Source organism: Conger conger, chromosome 9, assembly GCF_963514075.1.
Source record: "Conger conger chromosome 9, fConCon1.1, whole genome shotgun sequence".
In the NCBI taxonomy this organism is placed as follows: Eukaryota; Metazoa; Chordata; class Actinopteri; order Anguilliformes; family Congridae; genus Conger; species Conger conger.
In genome coordinates, this window is record NC_083768.1 from 19,815,695 (window position 1) to 19,831,404 (window position 15,710).

The following is a 15,710-nucleotide window of genomic DNA, read 5'->3' on the forward strand; positions in this document are numbered from 1 at the left end:
ACAGCAGACTGTCCCTTTCCGAGAACATTGCGGCGGTGACCCGGTCTTGCAGGTTCTTCCTATACAACATACGGAGAATCCGCCCCTTTCTCACCCCCTACTCGACCCAGCTCCTGGTCCAAGCGATGGTTCTGTCCCGCCTGGACTACTGCAATTCCCTCTTGGCTGGCCTCCCAGCATCCGCCATCAGACCCCTCCAACTTATCCAGAATGCAGCAGCTCGTCTGGTCTTCAACCTTCCCAAATACTCGCACGTCACCCCCCTGCTTACTACCCTCCACTGGCTGCCTGTCATGGCTCGCATCAAATTCAAAACATTGGTGCTAGCCTTCCAAGCAGTTAAGGGGTCTTCCCCAGCTTATCTACAAAAAATCATCAGACCCTACACCCCTGCCAGACCTCTTCGTTCAGCCTCCACAGGCCGCTTGGCACCTCCCCCTCTCCGAACCTCCACCTCACGCTCACGACTGCTGTCTGTTCTGGCTCCACGGTGGTGGAACAGTGGTTGAGGTCAGAACTGTAGAATCTCTCCCCACCTTCAAACGCAAGCTGAAGACACACCTCTTCAAGCAGCACCTCTCCCCATCCCTCCCTACCTCCCTGTGAACCTTAATTGTTGTCTCTGTGACTTGCTTTGTGTATCGGTATTTTTTAGTTGGCTAGGTAAGCAGTGTTTTGATAGTTAACTTTGGTCACTTTTGCTCTGTTTGTTTGTTTCTTGTTTAAAAAAAATAAATAAATAAAAAAAATAAAAAAATTGGCCCTCGTCCTTATCTTTGTTGTACAGGTAGCAGTTCAAATTGTACTTCCCTCTAGGGTCTTTCAGCGAACTTATCCCTGGTTATGGATATGCACTTTGTTGTACGTCGCTCTGGATAAGAGCATCTGCCAAATGCCAATAATGTAATGTAATGTAAAAAACATTCCAGCATATACTACAAACGTTTTATTTTATAATTCATCAATTAAACACATTTTTTTAAATCCCTCTGTAATTCCCCTGCTATTGATTCATTCATTGCATCAAAATAGAAAAATCTCAGACTTAATCCACTGAGACAAAAAAAGTGTTTTCACTAATTTGCTGAAAATATCAAATGTTATTTTGATTGGAGGAAAATAATTGGTTCCCTATTCACCTGTGCTACCTCCCTCCTGCATTGATATAGGGTTCTGTGTGGTGTGCCATTAGTTTCTCCATTTCTGTTTTATAGCTTTCCATTGCCATTTTTTTTTGAGTTCACAAAAAAAAGAAAGATTGATGGCAAATTAGTGTAGAATTAGTAGTCTCCAATTACATTTATATTCTCTAAAATATCAACTTTTTCCATTTTTCAATTGCACCAAATTTACAGTAAATCAGTGACAGCTTCACCACACAAGAACTTCCCTCCGTGGAAGACTAGTGTCTAAATTTCTACATCATCATAAAATGACAAAAAGAGTTTAAAATAGGCTCATGAAAAAATATTTTTTGAAAGAAGTCTTTTTTCAAAGACTTCACAGGAAAATTTAAGCTTCAAGTCTTTTGGGAAAACCTCCAGTTCCATCATTTGCATGCAAGGAAAATACCCTTTGGAAGTGAAGTATGACCTGCATTTGTCACCTCTAACTTTACAGACTGGGGGTGGATGTTCCACCGTGCAAAGGCAGTCGAAGAAGAGCAGCTGCTTTGCATACTGCATAGGGCGGCCTGTAGCGTAGTGGTTAAGGTAAAGGACTGGGACACGCAAGGTCAGGGGTTCTAATCCCGGTGTAGCCACAATAAGATCTGCACAGCTGCTGGGCCCTTGAGCAAGGCCCTTAACCCTGCATTGCTGGAGGATTGTCTCCTGCTTAGTCTAATCAACTGTATGTCGCTCTGGATAAGAGCGTCTGCCAAATGCTAATAATGTAATACTGTGAGCTGAGAAGTATAAGGTTCTAACTGACATTTAAAAAAAATGAGTTTGTGTCATGAATACATTTTTTGGGGGGCACTACATGCATGTGTTCATACAAAATTACTGTTTAAAAGTATGGAAAAACACAACATTTAAAAGTCCTATCTGCTAGGAGCCCAGTCACTTTGGAGTCTTTAAACACATGGACTCTGAATGACCCCAGTGGTGGCACAGGTCTGTTCCACATAAGTATACAATAAGATACATTAATGAATTGCCTGCTCACTGGAAATCCTTCAGAAACAAAAAGGTACTGCAAACATACCATCGATCCAGGGAGCTGATGCTGGGCCCAGATGGCTACAAGAATCATATCATAAGATATTGCATTTTAAATATTGCTCACTTTTCCTCTCTGTAGCAGTCCATGCCGCTATCATTTTCAAATAAAATCTCTCTTGTTGAAATGGACCCAAAGGCTGAAAACATTACCACTGTGCTACAATATGTGCTGCAATATCTTCCTACATTCAATATGCACGTTTTGGCAGCTTGTCAATTTGACATCACGATTTTAAGGTATCCTTTGAGGGCATTTGTCATTTTAGTTAAGCCTCTACTAAAATATTATATATCTGTCACCTTATATTGCATGTGTGACTGTGAATAGTTGTGTATAATATGAAATATTTAAAACACTGAAACACGTGTACATTGTAAGGTTTATTTTATTTTAAAAGCCAGCATAAATTGTATTTGTCGCTTTGATTTCACATCAACCCATTTACCTTATTATTCAATAAAATTATACATTCTTGTTGCCTTGTATTATGCCAACACTTAATCGTACGCACATTCTTTTGCAGGTAAGTAAATTAGACAATTTTCCAAATATTTTTGTAAAGTTGAAAAAATACCTGAGCTCACATCTGAAAGCATTGCACGCTGTGGTTCTGTGTTATTCAGAAGAACAGATGAAAGGACAGACACGCTGGTTTCCTCTGGTGATGAGATGAAAGAGACAGTGGGCATGACAAAGCTGGCGTTAACAGCCACAGACAGGGCGCTCCAAATGGAGTGCCTGGGTGCTTGAAGAAGGTCAACATCACAGCACTGCTAATGTGGTAGAAAGAGAAGCCCCATGCTTATCAGCTTCAGAGCAACGTCTAGCTAAAAAACACAGTTTCTGTACCAAACTGTACCAATGTAGCACTCATGGCCACAAAAATGCATGCACACAGACACACAGACATTCTTAACATGCCTGGTTTGTTTTTTTAATAAACAAAGAAATCAATGTATGGAAGCGTATTGCTGCCAAAAGAAAAAAAATGTTTGGACCGCTAACAAGATAGTTAATCATTTTTTGGTAAGTCATTTTTACGAATTAGTTACCTCGTTTATATGAGATATATGTAGTTATATGAGTTAACTAATTTTTTAAAAGGACTTACTAATTCAAAAAGCAATTTACGAACTCGTAAAAACTACTTACGATCTCATATAAATGACTTGGTGGTCCAAATATTTTTTTTCTGTTAGCAGCAATACGCTTCCTTATAATTGCAGTCATTGGTCTGCAAAAAAACATTATTCTCTCTAACTAAGTTCTCCATTTCAGTTATTATTCAAATGTCTTTCCAAGCAGATTAAATTTCTTGAAAGCAAGGTTTACAGTTTAGGTTTATTACAACCCATTTTTTCCTTCTTTTTTTTTGCCGTTATAGATAATTATCTTTTCTAATTTGTACAAATGCAAAAAATGTTTGTTCTCTGTTAAAATAGATCTAGTCAATTAGCTAATAAAAGAAAGGCTGTTTCAAATTACTATTCACATTGATATTAGAACAGTGTGTGACCCAGATGTGACTTCAAAAGAATAATTTATCAGAATAAAATTTTTTGATGATTGTCAGTAGCAATGTGAAGCAAACGCACGTAACCAGCACTGACTGAGCCTTAACATGGTTTATAGTACCTCATTAACTGTACTGGCACAGTTAGTGGAGTGTCACTGTTACCTTATTTATGGCTGAAACTGCAGCAGGTTGGCTGGTGAAAACCCAGTCTGGAACTGATACTGGACTTCAGTATACATATAATAGAATGTGATGTGAGATGCCCCTTACAGTGCCACCCCTAGTACTGCCCCAGTGGACCCGGGGTGTGCGGTTCTGGAGACTGTCGCGCTAGTGACGCTCGGTGCCCCACTCCGCACCTGCTCTGCTTCTCGCAGAGGACAGGCAAGAGTTTCAATTATTCACCACCGTCCGGCCACCGGCGTATGAATTATTCAAACAGCTCCGAGTGCAGCGCTGTTTTACCCGACTGCAGGCTGCAATTTAGTATGACGGCCTGAATCTCCCCACCACCCACTGACTCTGACTGAGCCCGTTTCTACACAAGCTGTTATACAGCAAGGCTCACCACAATCAAAACTCACAGTCGTGGGCCAATACACATCGCAGCCCATGGAGCCAGATCATAATATATTTGCACTATGAGGACAGTGTTTTTATGGAGATAGTGAGAGGAAAGCACACTATTTGAATCCCAAAAAAACATTTTCATAGGCAAATCTTCGCCCCACTGAATAAGAGCTAGGATATATATAAAATGGTTTATGGCTACCCTAATGAGGCTGCAGTATCTATGGAATGCAGCCCTCAGTTCAGTGTTGAATCCTGACCACCTGTCAAATATGGCTGACAGCCCAGCAGGACAGCATATAAACCACTGCAGTACACACACTACACTACACTACTACAGTGACTCCTGCAGTTCAGTCGTTGGACACCGACTACACATGAAGTGCGGCCTTTGGATGGAATAAATGCAGCTCAGCTGGTGGTTGTTGTGAAAATAATCTACATTTCTATGTTAATTAGGAGATTGCATTGCTGCTTTGAAGGGCCTGGAATGTGCTGGAACATAATTCCAGGGAAATGTTAATAAGACTATAAGGAATTAATGAACGGATGTGGGTCAAAGAACAGGTACAGATTTGCCATCTGTTTCTCTTGGCATGCTCCAAAGGATGTGGGGGACACAGAAATGAGGTTTCCTCATTCAGAGCACAAGAGAACACACAATGCTGAAAACATACTTTGGTGAGGGTCATAATGATATGCGTGCCAGGAAAGTAAAATTAAGAATAATCTAATCTATCTCCACCTGTTCTCTCTTCTCTATGACTGCTAGACAGTGTGAAAATCAATACTAATTAGATCTTTTGGTTCTGAGGAAAATCAGTAAATCACTCAGCCTCCTGTAGCTATTAGACCCTTCCAGACAGGAGCCTCTGATGAAAGGCATGCACGTGTGCGCGCATGTATTTTTGTGGGTGTGTGTGTGTGTGTTTGTGTGTGTGCGCGCGTGTGTGTTTGTGTGTAAGTGTAAGTGTAAGTGTGTGTGTGTGTGTGTGTGTGTGTGTATGTGTGTGTGCATGTGTGTGTGTGTGAGGTGTGGGGCAAAATCACATCTCTTCTGCATACTGATCCCCTGGATCATAAAGGTTAAATTACATTAATGCTACCCTGTTTTGTTTTTTCCAGCAACTAGGGCTACAAAAAGTGTTTTACAATTAATGCATTCACCCATGATTCACTCAAACACCAACAGTAAAAGGCAAGATGCCAACCATTGGGAGCAATTCGGGGTTAGGTGTCTTGCTTAGGGACAGTTTGGGGGGGGGGGGCAAACCGGTAACTCTGCCAGACGACTGCCTTACATCCTGAGCTAATGTCCCTCCTGTGCTAATGTACCCATGACAACCAAAAGGCCAGGCAAGGCCACAGTTACTACAGAACTGAAGTGCACAAGGCAAACCGTCTGATGGTCCAAAATATGATTGGGAGGCAATCCTGTAACTGTTTAGGTTCATGAGTGATCTTGTGTTTGATGGCTGCTCTGGTCATTTACTGGGCGACCATAGATCTGTTATATTGTTATTATTTTAGCAACAAAAATGGATGGCAGCGGCTATAAAATTCACACCACGATAATGTTTTGTGACTGTGTTCTCAGGATTTCAAAAGAACATAAAGTTTGCTCCAGACACATCCTCTTCTGCTATATTATTTGCCAATTACATACGCAGTATACACATGCATGTGATTGCTGCATTTAAACCAGGGAGAATATTATAAAATGTATTCTACACAGTTAAAATGTTGAAAACACGAACAACATTCTGGAAGAATAACATCAACATCGACAACTGACATCCCCTGTGCACAAGCATTATTATCCTGAGACAGTCACACATGTCTTTGTATAACTGAGCCATCTATGACAGGGCTGGAGTCTGTCCCGCTGGTCTTTCTGACTTGCAGTGTAGTACTCAAGAGAACAGATCCAGCCCAGAGCCAGTAGGTGTCTCTGCTGCTCTTTGGCAAAGCACTGGTTTGTGAGGTAATCAAAAATAATGGTCCAGTATCAAGAAAATGATACAAAGAATTCACTTCGGCTATGCGCACTATATTCAAATCTCATGGAATGAGCAGTCAGGGTTGATAGTACATGCATTTATAGTACTACAGTGTGTCTTGGTGCTGAGAATTATTCCCCATTTCTCCCAGCCTGGTTATCTGGAGGCATAGCTGCTGGCACAGCCTCAGTGTACCAGGGGCAAACCTACTTCCTGAGCAATACCTCCCCATGTACACTCATTATAATGATTTTTGTAATGTTGCTGTACAAGTGTCTGCAGATATGTTCCTGGGGCAAATCAGAATCAGTAATCCTAGTCTGCTCAAAGCTAAAATGACAGTTCTCCAGTAAAATCCCACTGAAGGGATTTATCCTTGCAACCTTTGATTAATAAGCCCAGCTCCTTAACCACAATGCTACGATCATGATCACGTCACAACTCTCAATAGATAACTCATTTGCGAGGTCACTGCTATTCGCCTCACTGTCACACACAGTAACAACCCTTTACCTGACCTCTCAGAAATCAGTTCCAAAGCTATTTAACTTTAACTAGTCATTGAACTGTCTTTTCACCCTGTATGTGTGTACAGTATGTACGTAGTATACAAACTTAAACTCCAAGTTAATTACAATTTTAATAATTTTATATATACTGTATATAAGCTGTGCATGTGTGTCTGTGTGCATGTTTCCAACCTTAGGATAATAGGAAAATGCTTAATAAACCACATCTGTCCTATTGCTGGATGTCTTGAATAAACATTGTGGTTAAAATGATCTGTATTCATATGGGGTCACCTACATCCTCCTCCTGGACCTCATTAACTGTTTATTTTAGAGAGCACTTCTAAGAAATAATGCAGTGCGCACATCAGCAAGCTTTATCAGAAAAAAGATTTCATCAACAGAGGCCTTTTAGCACAGGTCTTTTATAGAGGACACAGGCAGCATCAAACTTAACAAGACTGTACAGTAGTGCTCCCATAAGACACAAAAGGAAATGGAACATATTCTAGGAATCTGATTATTGCCTTTTATTTTATTCGCATCAATGAACAGTGAAATACCTTGTAAAATAAATCACTTTAGATTGAATCTCTAGGATCTGAACTTGTTAAGGTTTGCTGCACATACATACACATTCCATGTTGTGGAAAAATGGATACAAATTTAGATAAAAGTAAAGCTTTGGTGATAAATTTTCATTGGACAATGTTGTTTCAGTGTATTTTCTCTTAGCTTCAATAAAGGTTTTTTTTGTTGTATTTTTTTTGCTTTGTAATGAAAATAAATGGAACAATCCTTTGGTAGTAACTCATGTTTCATGCAGTAGGCTGATACAGTACTGTAGACATGTAGCTTCCCTTTAACGGTTCGGCTACTACATGTTATACTATCACACTTTTGCTGCCAACCACAGGTAACAGAAATATGATTTCTAAAAGCTGTAGCTTGAAGCAACCTGGTGTGTGAGTACAAGGTTCTCTTTTTACTGTATATTATGCCATTTGCTGAGAGGTTCAGTGCAACATGCCTTCCCTAATGTAGTTGCAGAGTGACTGCCAAAAAGAATGGCACATGAGTGTTAAATCATTGTAACAGTCAGGTGTGCTTTACAGTTCATATCTCTGATGACTTCATATGGTTAATGATTTTGCAACTTCTGAGTGAGACCCTAAAGCTGCTTTCACATGACTCAAACGCTGTACTCAACGGAAAGTAAGGCGGTGACTACACATGGCAAGAACCGAGCACTGCCAGGTGTTGAAACTTGTCGTCTTCTATCCAGGAAGCAGCAACAATATGTGGTGGTAGTAGGTTGTCTGCGGTTATAAAAGGCTAAATTATATACTTGTTTTGTAAAAACAAAAATATTGGGTTTAAGAAACTAACTGGGCTAAGTCAGTTAGCCATGTAGCCTACGTGAAACGGTTCTGCCTGGGCTCAGTGTTGATAGTCTGCCTACTTCATACAAAGTTGTGATGTGATTAGACATGCTAGGAAAGGTCAGCTTTAAACAAGGTCATAGTTTAAACCATTTGAACCCTGATGGCTCTCAACTTGGCTTTATTTTGAGCTGTGTGCTACGTCACATGCCAAGTCATGTGAAGGCAGCTTTAGCGTCTGTAATGGTGGACACAGCTTTATAATGCAACACCTATCTCCTCAGCCAATGGGCACTTGGTCTCCAGATAGCACACTGTTGAAGAAATTGGAAACATTTAACAGAAATGATCGGTAAATACCTCACCAGCCTTTTCACCACCTAGTGGTAAAATATCACAACTGCAGGAATGGGCCACCCATTAAGCAATTCTTTTACAATACAGAGTGAATGTGTGAGAAAGTGAAAATAGCAAACTGATTCAGGACTACTTTCTTCAGCCACAGTTGATGTTCTGATAATAAACACCACATCTGAATATGATGTTCCATGTAAACCAGGGATTACACTGTGAATCACTGGTCAGTAGTCTCTCTGGTCCAGATCCACTCTCCCGACCGTCCTGCAGGTTCAAGAGAAATCAAGACAGCAAACTCTGCATTAATCCTCCCTGCCTGTCCGTAACTGGGAGCACCATCAGCTAATGAAAGGAACCGCAGTGTGACATCTGCAGCACAGAGCTGCAATGATTCACTTTCATGTTTTAGGATATGCTCTCCACTGAATGCTGAATTGATGAATCGCTGTATGTTTCCTGCATTCAGCCAATATGTCCTTATTAATTTTCCCATTTAAAGAACAATGCAGGTGTTGTCAATTGCTGTGTCTTTCAGGAATTTCTGGAGACTATGAGCAAAACCTCTTCCAAACAATGCATTGCAATTGATTGATATGATTGTGAATGTTGCCATTGCGTACTGCTATCCAAGCACTGCAGTGTTACCACTGTAAGACCAAATAAGCCTCAGCCTATGCATCAGGACCTGAATGAATGCAAATGCGCTAGTCTGCATCAGCTCACTCGATTCCCTGACTTCAAAAGTGAGGGAGATCAGCTGGTGTACTTAGAAAGTCCCTGTAGTTCTGCCTTCTGCATAGCACAGCCTTCATAACTTCAGGAAGTTGCAGACACAGCAGAAAGGAAGTGGCTGAAGTGATTGCAAATTTGACTGAGCCCTCAAACATCCAGAGCCCTGCCCCTCCTGCTTAGTAGTCAGGATGGTGATATCCATGACGTTTATTTACTCCACTTATGCAGGAGCCTGAACCTGGAATATATTAACTTGAAAATACCTTTTCTGGGAGAGAGTCTCAACCACATAACCACCTTACAGAGAGGAAGACTGAAAAAGAGAGAGAATGAAATCTGCCTGCCAACACACCCAGGAGGCTTTATCTTCTCACACTGTGCTCCCCATAAGATCTCCTGTATTGGAGCCAGGCAGCATTCAGCCAAGGACGTTCCTCATCACCAGTCTATCAGAGAGAGAGAGAGAGAGAGAGAGAGAGAGTGAGCATAGAGAAGTGCAGTGGGAGCTCCCATTGGCTCCGGATTTCTCACTTCAGATTTGAACTTTCTCCCAGTCCCAATGCATGATGGCAGAAGCTCTCTGGGCACAGGCGAGAGGGCAAGTTGAGCTCCACTAGAGCAAGAGCAAGTAGCAAGTTTCACACCAGGGACACAGTGTCTCCCCTCTCTCTCAAAACCAGCATGCTGCTGCTCAAAGAGGCCTGTGGAAATGGAAACTCCTTCATTAAAGACAATGCGCTACATGCTTCTATTCTAACATAGTATATTGTTGAAAACTATGTGAAATGTTGTCTTGATGATGTTGATCCTCTTGATCATACACAGCTTTCCCCATCTGAATTCACAAATGTGTAAGGAGGGTGGACTGTTGGCTCAAAAAGCACAGAACCTTTGGTAAGGGTACGGTGATGTAGATTGCACAGCCGGAATCTATCATGGCTACATACTGTATTGTGATACGAGTGAATACATTTAAAATAATATTTTTTAGAAGCCTTTTCAGAAAAGTGAGACCACTACTATCGTAGATAAAATTCTCCCTTTATTAATTGGGACTTGATAACAGGACAGGGACAATTTCAGATGATGAATGAGTATATTAGGTACAGTAGTCCATTACTCAGCCTATGAGAGATAAATTGTGGAATAATTCTGACAGAATTTGCCAGCCAGTTAATGGAGTCACTTGGGTCAAGTGATCATAGCCACTTTTATGTATTTTAGCAAATTAGGACCACTTTCTCCAACGCTAGAATTTTCAATAATCTGTGAGAAAATGTAAGCAATATGGATGGGGTACAACTTATTGATGGTAAATGGTCTGCATTTATATAGCACCTTTATCCAAAGTGCTGTACAATTGATGCTTTTCATTCACCAATTCACACACATACTCACATACCAACGGCGATTGGCTGCCATGCAAGGCACCAACCAGCTCGTCAGGAGGTGTCTTGCTCAGGGACACTCCGACACACCCAGGGCGGGATCGATCTCCTCTTACCTCCTGAGCCAATGTCACTATGACGGCAGAACTGTGAATGAATAATGGCAGAGCTTCAACAGTTATTTTTTTAAGTCTGGAACAAGCCAGTGCTGAGTGTGTCCGGCAGTCCCACAGGACCACAATCAGTCTCACCCAGAGATCTGAGGGTGTCAGTTTGCATAAGGTCTCCGTTGGGCCATTCTGTTGTGCTACACAAGAAGTGTCTTCCTCTGAGTCAGATTTGTGTGAGCCCAACACACATAAAGTGTTTTTTAAGAAGCAGTTGCTGACCTCAAGTGCTTTGGCAGAAAGTATTTGCCTATTTTCAGTCTTACCAAACTGCAATGAGCACTGATTCGGCATTGCAAATTGTGAATAAAAAGAAGTAAAAACATAAGAAGGGATAATTCTTGATAACAGAAGTTAACATAATGCCTATTTTATAAGAAAGAGGACAATACTGATCCAACAATACAGGGCTGTCAGAGTAACTTGCATCGTATGTACAATTTTGGAATCTTTCATTAGGGACTAGTTGTAATCTTTCTTTGAAGAAAATAACTTCTTCAGGAATAGCCTACGTGGCTTCGTAGGGGAAGATCATGCCTAACAAATCTCCTGGACTTTTGTGGAATCATCTATGTCCTTTGATTCTGACAAGACTGGGGGTTAGGTGTCTTGCTCAGGGACACTTTCACACATGAGCCAATGTCACACCCCAATAAGTCTACCTAATAAAGTGGTCACTGATAAAATAATACCGTTATTGAAATAAAAGGTTTTTCCCAACATTTAAAGTATGTTGTTTTATTAATTATTCAATGGATTCAATAAAAAATTTTCAATAAAAAAAATATATTTCCCCCCAAAAAATAGGTTTCACAATTATTGGCACCCCTGGTTTAATACTTTGTGCAACCACCCCTGGCAAAAATGACAGCCGTGAGCCTTTTCCTATAATTTGTTATACCAACATTTTACCAATTGAATCAGGGGATGATTAGGTGGCAGGTTGAAAGAGCCAGGGTCAGGAGTTTAGCCGGGACACTCTAACCCTCTACTCTTTGCGAAGTGTCATGGTGAGTCCATGGACCTTGAGTTGACCAATGACCATGGTGATTCAAGTGTCCCCATCACTGCGCAGGGGCATTGGGGATAATTTGACCAGAGGGAAGATCATCCCTCCTGGCCCACCAACACCACTTCATAAAGGCTTGGAATTGGTTTCAGGGTAGAACACAACCCAAGGCGAATCAATAGGCTCTTAATTGGTGAAAATGCGGACACATGGCCACAAAAACATTTGGCAGTTATTGAAGACTTTAAATCCAACACAAATGGTACTGACCCGAGCTTGCATTGAGTTAATATGTTTTAGGGAGAAAGTATGAAATAACTTAATAACATATTGGGCCTCACTTAACAATATATTTTTTAAACTTTTAACTTGTGCAAATGTATGTGCAATCGGAAATGAACTAACAAATTCCGCTGGATTTATCAAACAGGAGTATACACAGCTTTTTTTCGTATTCACGTGTGGATGTTCATAAATACCAATCAATCGTAAACAAAAAGTGTGCGCACAAATCTTATGATTAGCATACATTGACGGACCATGGAAATCAATTTCAGGACATTTTAAGAGATGGGCGAGAAAAGATGAGAACTTTGTTTTAAAAGGCTGTGTAGCCTACACATTATCAGATTTGTTTTATCATTATATGGTGCAACAGCTACTTTGCGAACATTAAAATGTATATTAAATGTATATTATAACTTATTTAGGACATCTTCTTTGCCATGATGTTTTTTTATAATAAAGTTGAACTTTAATTTGCCGTTATTGTTTATTGTTTATTCTGCTCAAAAATGGACGAGGAAATTAAGTTGATTGTTCTGGTGGAGAAACCTAGATCGAAACGTTGTCAACAATAAAGATGTGTAAGGAGCATATCAGTGTGCGGGCTTCCTTCTTTTTATCTGAACTAACATCTAAATATAATACCTTGCTAATTAGCCTACTTTTGTTTATATAGACTACATAAACTGCGTGTGAGCCACATAGGACTGGAATAAACCATTTTTATATCGTTTATGGTTGAAACTAACTCGTGATCCGCACAAAAGAAATCGGGTCGGACTTTGAACATGCTTCATTCAATTCGCTTATTAAATAATGTTGCCACTCGAAATCAAAATAAAATATGAATGAATGGAATAATAAAAGCACCGAGCTGAGACCACTTGTGTTCGGATCTTATGAAAAAACTGAAAAATTCACATCCGAAAACTTTAAAAGACTCCACATTATTTGTGTGAATGCATTTCCAAAGGATTTAGGGTCAATTTCGTTCAGCTCACGTTTGAAAAATGAGGCCCAATATGTGTCAGGGAATTAATTCCTAATTCACCATTGGGCCATAGGGAACCGCAAACCTCAGCCGTGTGTTACTTTTTAATTGGAGGTTAGTATCTAAGTCCTGCACCTTGGTCTGGCATTCTATTTTTCATCACTGGTCTTTTTGGAATGTTGGCTGTCTTCAGGTCTTGAGCATTTTGGGAGGAAACAAGCTAGGGTTTGGCGTTTTCTTTCAAATGCCATTATGACTGTTATGTGTCTGTTACCTTAATTGTTTTAAGGTTGATGAACCACTTCTTTGGATTAGATGTGAATAACTTTTGTAACAAAATAAATCTCTTCAGTTTCACCTGGTTGCAAGTTTTCTGCATTTTCTGCCTATCACTGAATTTGGTGACTTAATTGATCATTTATATCCTTGATAATAATGACCAGATTAAGTCAAATAAACATATTTTACATGTTGGTGAAGTGAGGTGTTTTAACTGTTGACACACTTGTGTTCAGTATTCAGAGTGCTGGACATTTAAACGAGGGTGTTGACAGTTAAAACTGCTGGATTCAGGAATTGCTGTTTTAAAAGCATATTAAATAATCCTCACTTCCCAGGCAGTGTTCAGCCACCTAATTAGGAGTAATTGTAATTAATTAATTTGCATATTGTAGCACAATATACAAATGTGAACATGGCCTTTATTCTTCAGAACATGCATAGCTAGCTTAAGATGGTAAATAAAAGCTTTAAAAAGCTTGTTTAAATTCTGGAATTGAAATTGGAATGGGGTTGGAATGAAACCAGCATACACAATAGTCCCCTAGGACTGAGTTTGGTAACCACTCATTTTCCCCACAGGAGACAAAGTATAATGTAATCCATGTAAAACCAAATGAAATGACTGGCTGCCAACTATCGATCAGTAGCCAGATAGTCAAAGCTTATTTAAAAATTCAAATTTATTCTATTAATGTGTGTAACATGCATTTTACGGCTGGTGCCTCCTTTGAATTAATGATGTAAGAAGCTTTACGTCAGCCTTTTGATAAACTGCTATAAACCCTTGACCCCCTGACCTCATCTCTTGCTATACGTCAGCACTGGTGATATACGCTGGACTCAGACAGCCAGCAGCTGCTTTAATGAAGGTGAGCCTACTCAGTGCAGAAAAACTGCACTGCATGCTGGAAAAGACTGAGTACTGCACCTACGGACAACACAGAAAGAGATCATGTAACATAGCATATGCTACTGCAGGCTTTTGAATAGTCAACTGTATAGGATATATGCCATCGTTTCTATATAGTATGTATAATTATGTCTGCTTTATCACAGTAAATGAGCTGGGAAAACATACATTAAAACACAAATTCTATACATGGCTTATTTTATATCTGCCTTTTTAAAGTCAATTCGAGAACACATGCCACTCCAGGATTCAAAAATATTTCAGAGATTCACACAAATACCTTAGAAGAAGACTGCTTTGTACAACATACAAATATGACCACTGGATGGCCCAGGTCAGTGGTCTCCAACCCTGGTCCTGGAGAGCTATGGGTCTGTTGGTTGGGTCCTGCACAATTTACTTAAACATCTTGCAAGATGGAATGCACTATTTTGTTTTCTATGGAAATATATCCAAGCCTATGTCATATTTATATTATATTTAATATAGCTAACATTATATAAATATTATGTAAGGCAGTGATTTGCAAACTTGTTCCTGAGGGAGCCCTGTATATGCTAGTGTTTGTTGCAGCCAAAATCTTGATTAATTAAGGTGTTTGAACTCATGTGCATAAATTCTTTCATAATATTTTCCTCAATCAATTAACAGAATGCAGGTTTGGTTAGTTTTATTTGCCTTGTCTTGGAGTTCTTCATTTTCTACAAAATTGTTAGTTTTAGTTGTCAGGTGTCCACACTTTCATCAATTAGGAATCGGTAGATTACCCCAGTCTTTCATTTGATCAGTTAATTTTTTTAAAGCCCCTTTTTATGGAATTGTTTGTGATATAGCACAAAAAGCTAAATGCGAATATGGGACTTCACTTATTCTTCATGGCATGAATAGATATTTCTGACAATGTGGTTTTAATCCCTCAAAACATACACAAAGAGCTTAATTATGAAAAAATAACAGCTTGTTAAAATGTTTTATTTCAGTTGTGGTCGCCCAGGACCGAGTTTGAGAACCACTGATGGAAGGCAATGTGTTCTAAAACAAATTAGTAGTACCCTGTTGTATTGATGATTGTTGAAGCACAAGCATTACATGTGTGAAGTCTTCTCATCGGAATGAAACAAGTGATGTTGATATTTGTGACATTTGCAACAGTTGCACGGTTTAACACAGTAATTTACAAGCATTGTGCTTGAGCTATCTGGCAAGCAATCAACTCCAAAAGAAACTTGCAGCCCAATATATTTTGCTTCAAACTGATAGGTAGAGGGGTTTTGGTAGATGTTATGTGATGCCCATATGTGCCTTTTCTCTGTGAAAAGAACATTTTAGACGTGTATAACCAAATTTGGCTGAAACATTGTGAAATGACATGACCGCTGTTAATCG

The 15,710-nt window shown here is 39.8% G+C and overlaps 1 protein-coding gene and 1 long non-coding RNA gene across 2 annotated transcripts in view; one reads left to right on the top strand and one right to left on the bottom strand.

The window, feature by feature from the left end:
* Positions 1 to 8,572: 8,572 nt before the first annotated feature.
* On the bottom strand, positions 8,573 to 14,722 carry LOC133137905 (uncharacterized). Its single transcript, XR_009709643.1, has 4 exons — positions 14,605 to 14,722; positions 10,695 to 10,827; positions 9,645 to 9,738; positions 8,573 to 8,824 (listed from the first exon to the last, which is right to left on the bottom strand). It is a non-coding gene; the product is annotated as an uncharacterized LOC133137905 (long non-coding RNA).
* LOC133137904 (oxysterol-binding protein-related protein 10-like) overlaps positions 14,229 to 15,710 on the top strand; it is a 57,936-nt gene continuing 56,454 nt past the window's right edge. The window contains exon 1 of the mRNA XM_061256313.1: positions 14,229 to 14,283. The gene's annotated coding sequence lies outside the window, so the exon portion shown is untranslated. The remainder of the gene's footprint in view (positions 14,284 to 15,710) is intronic.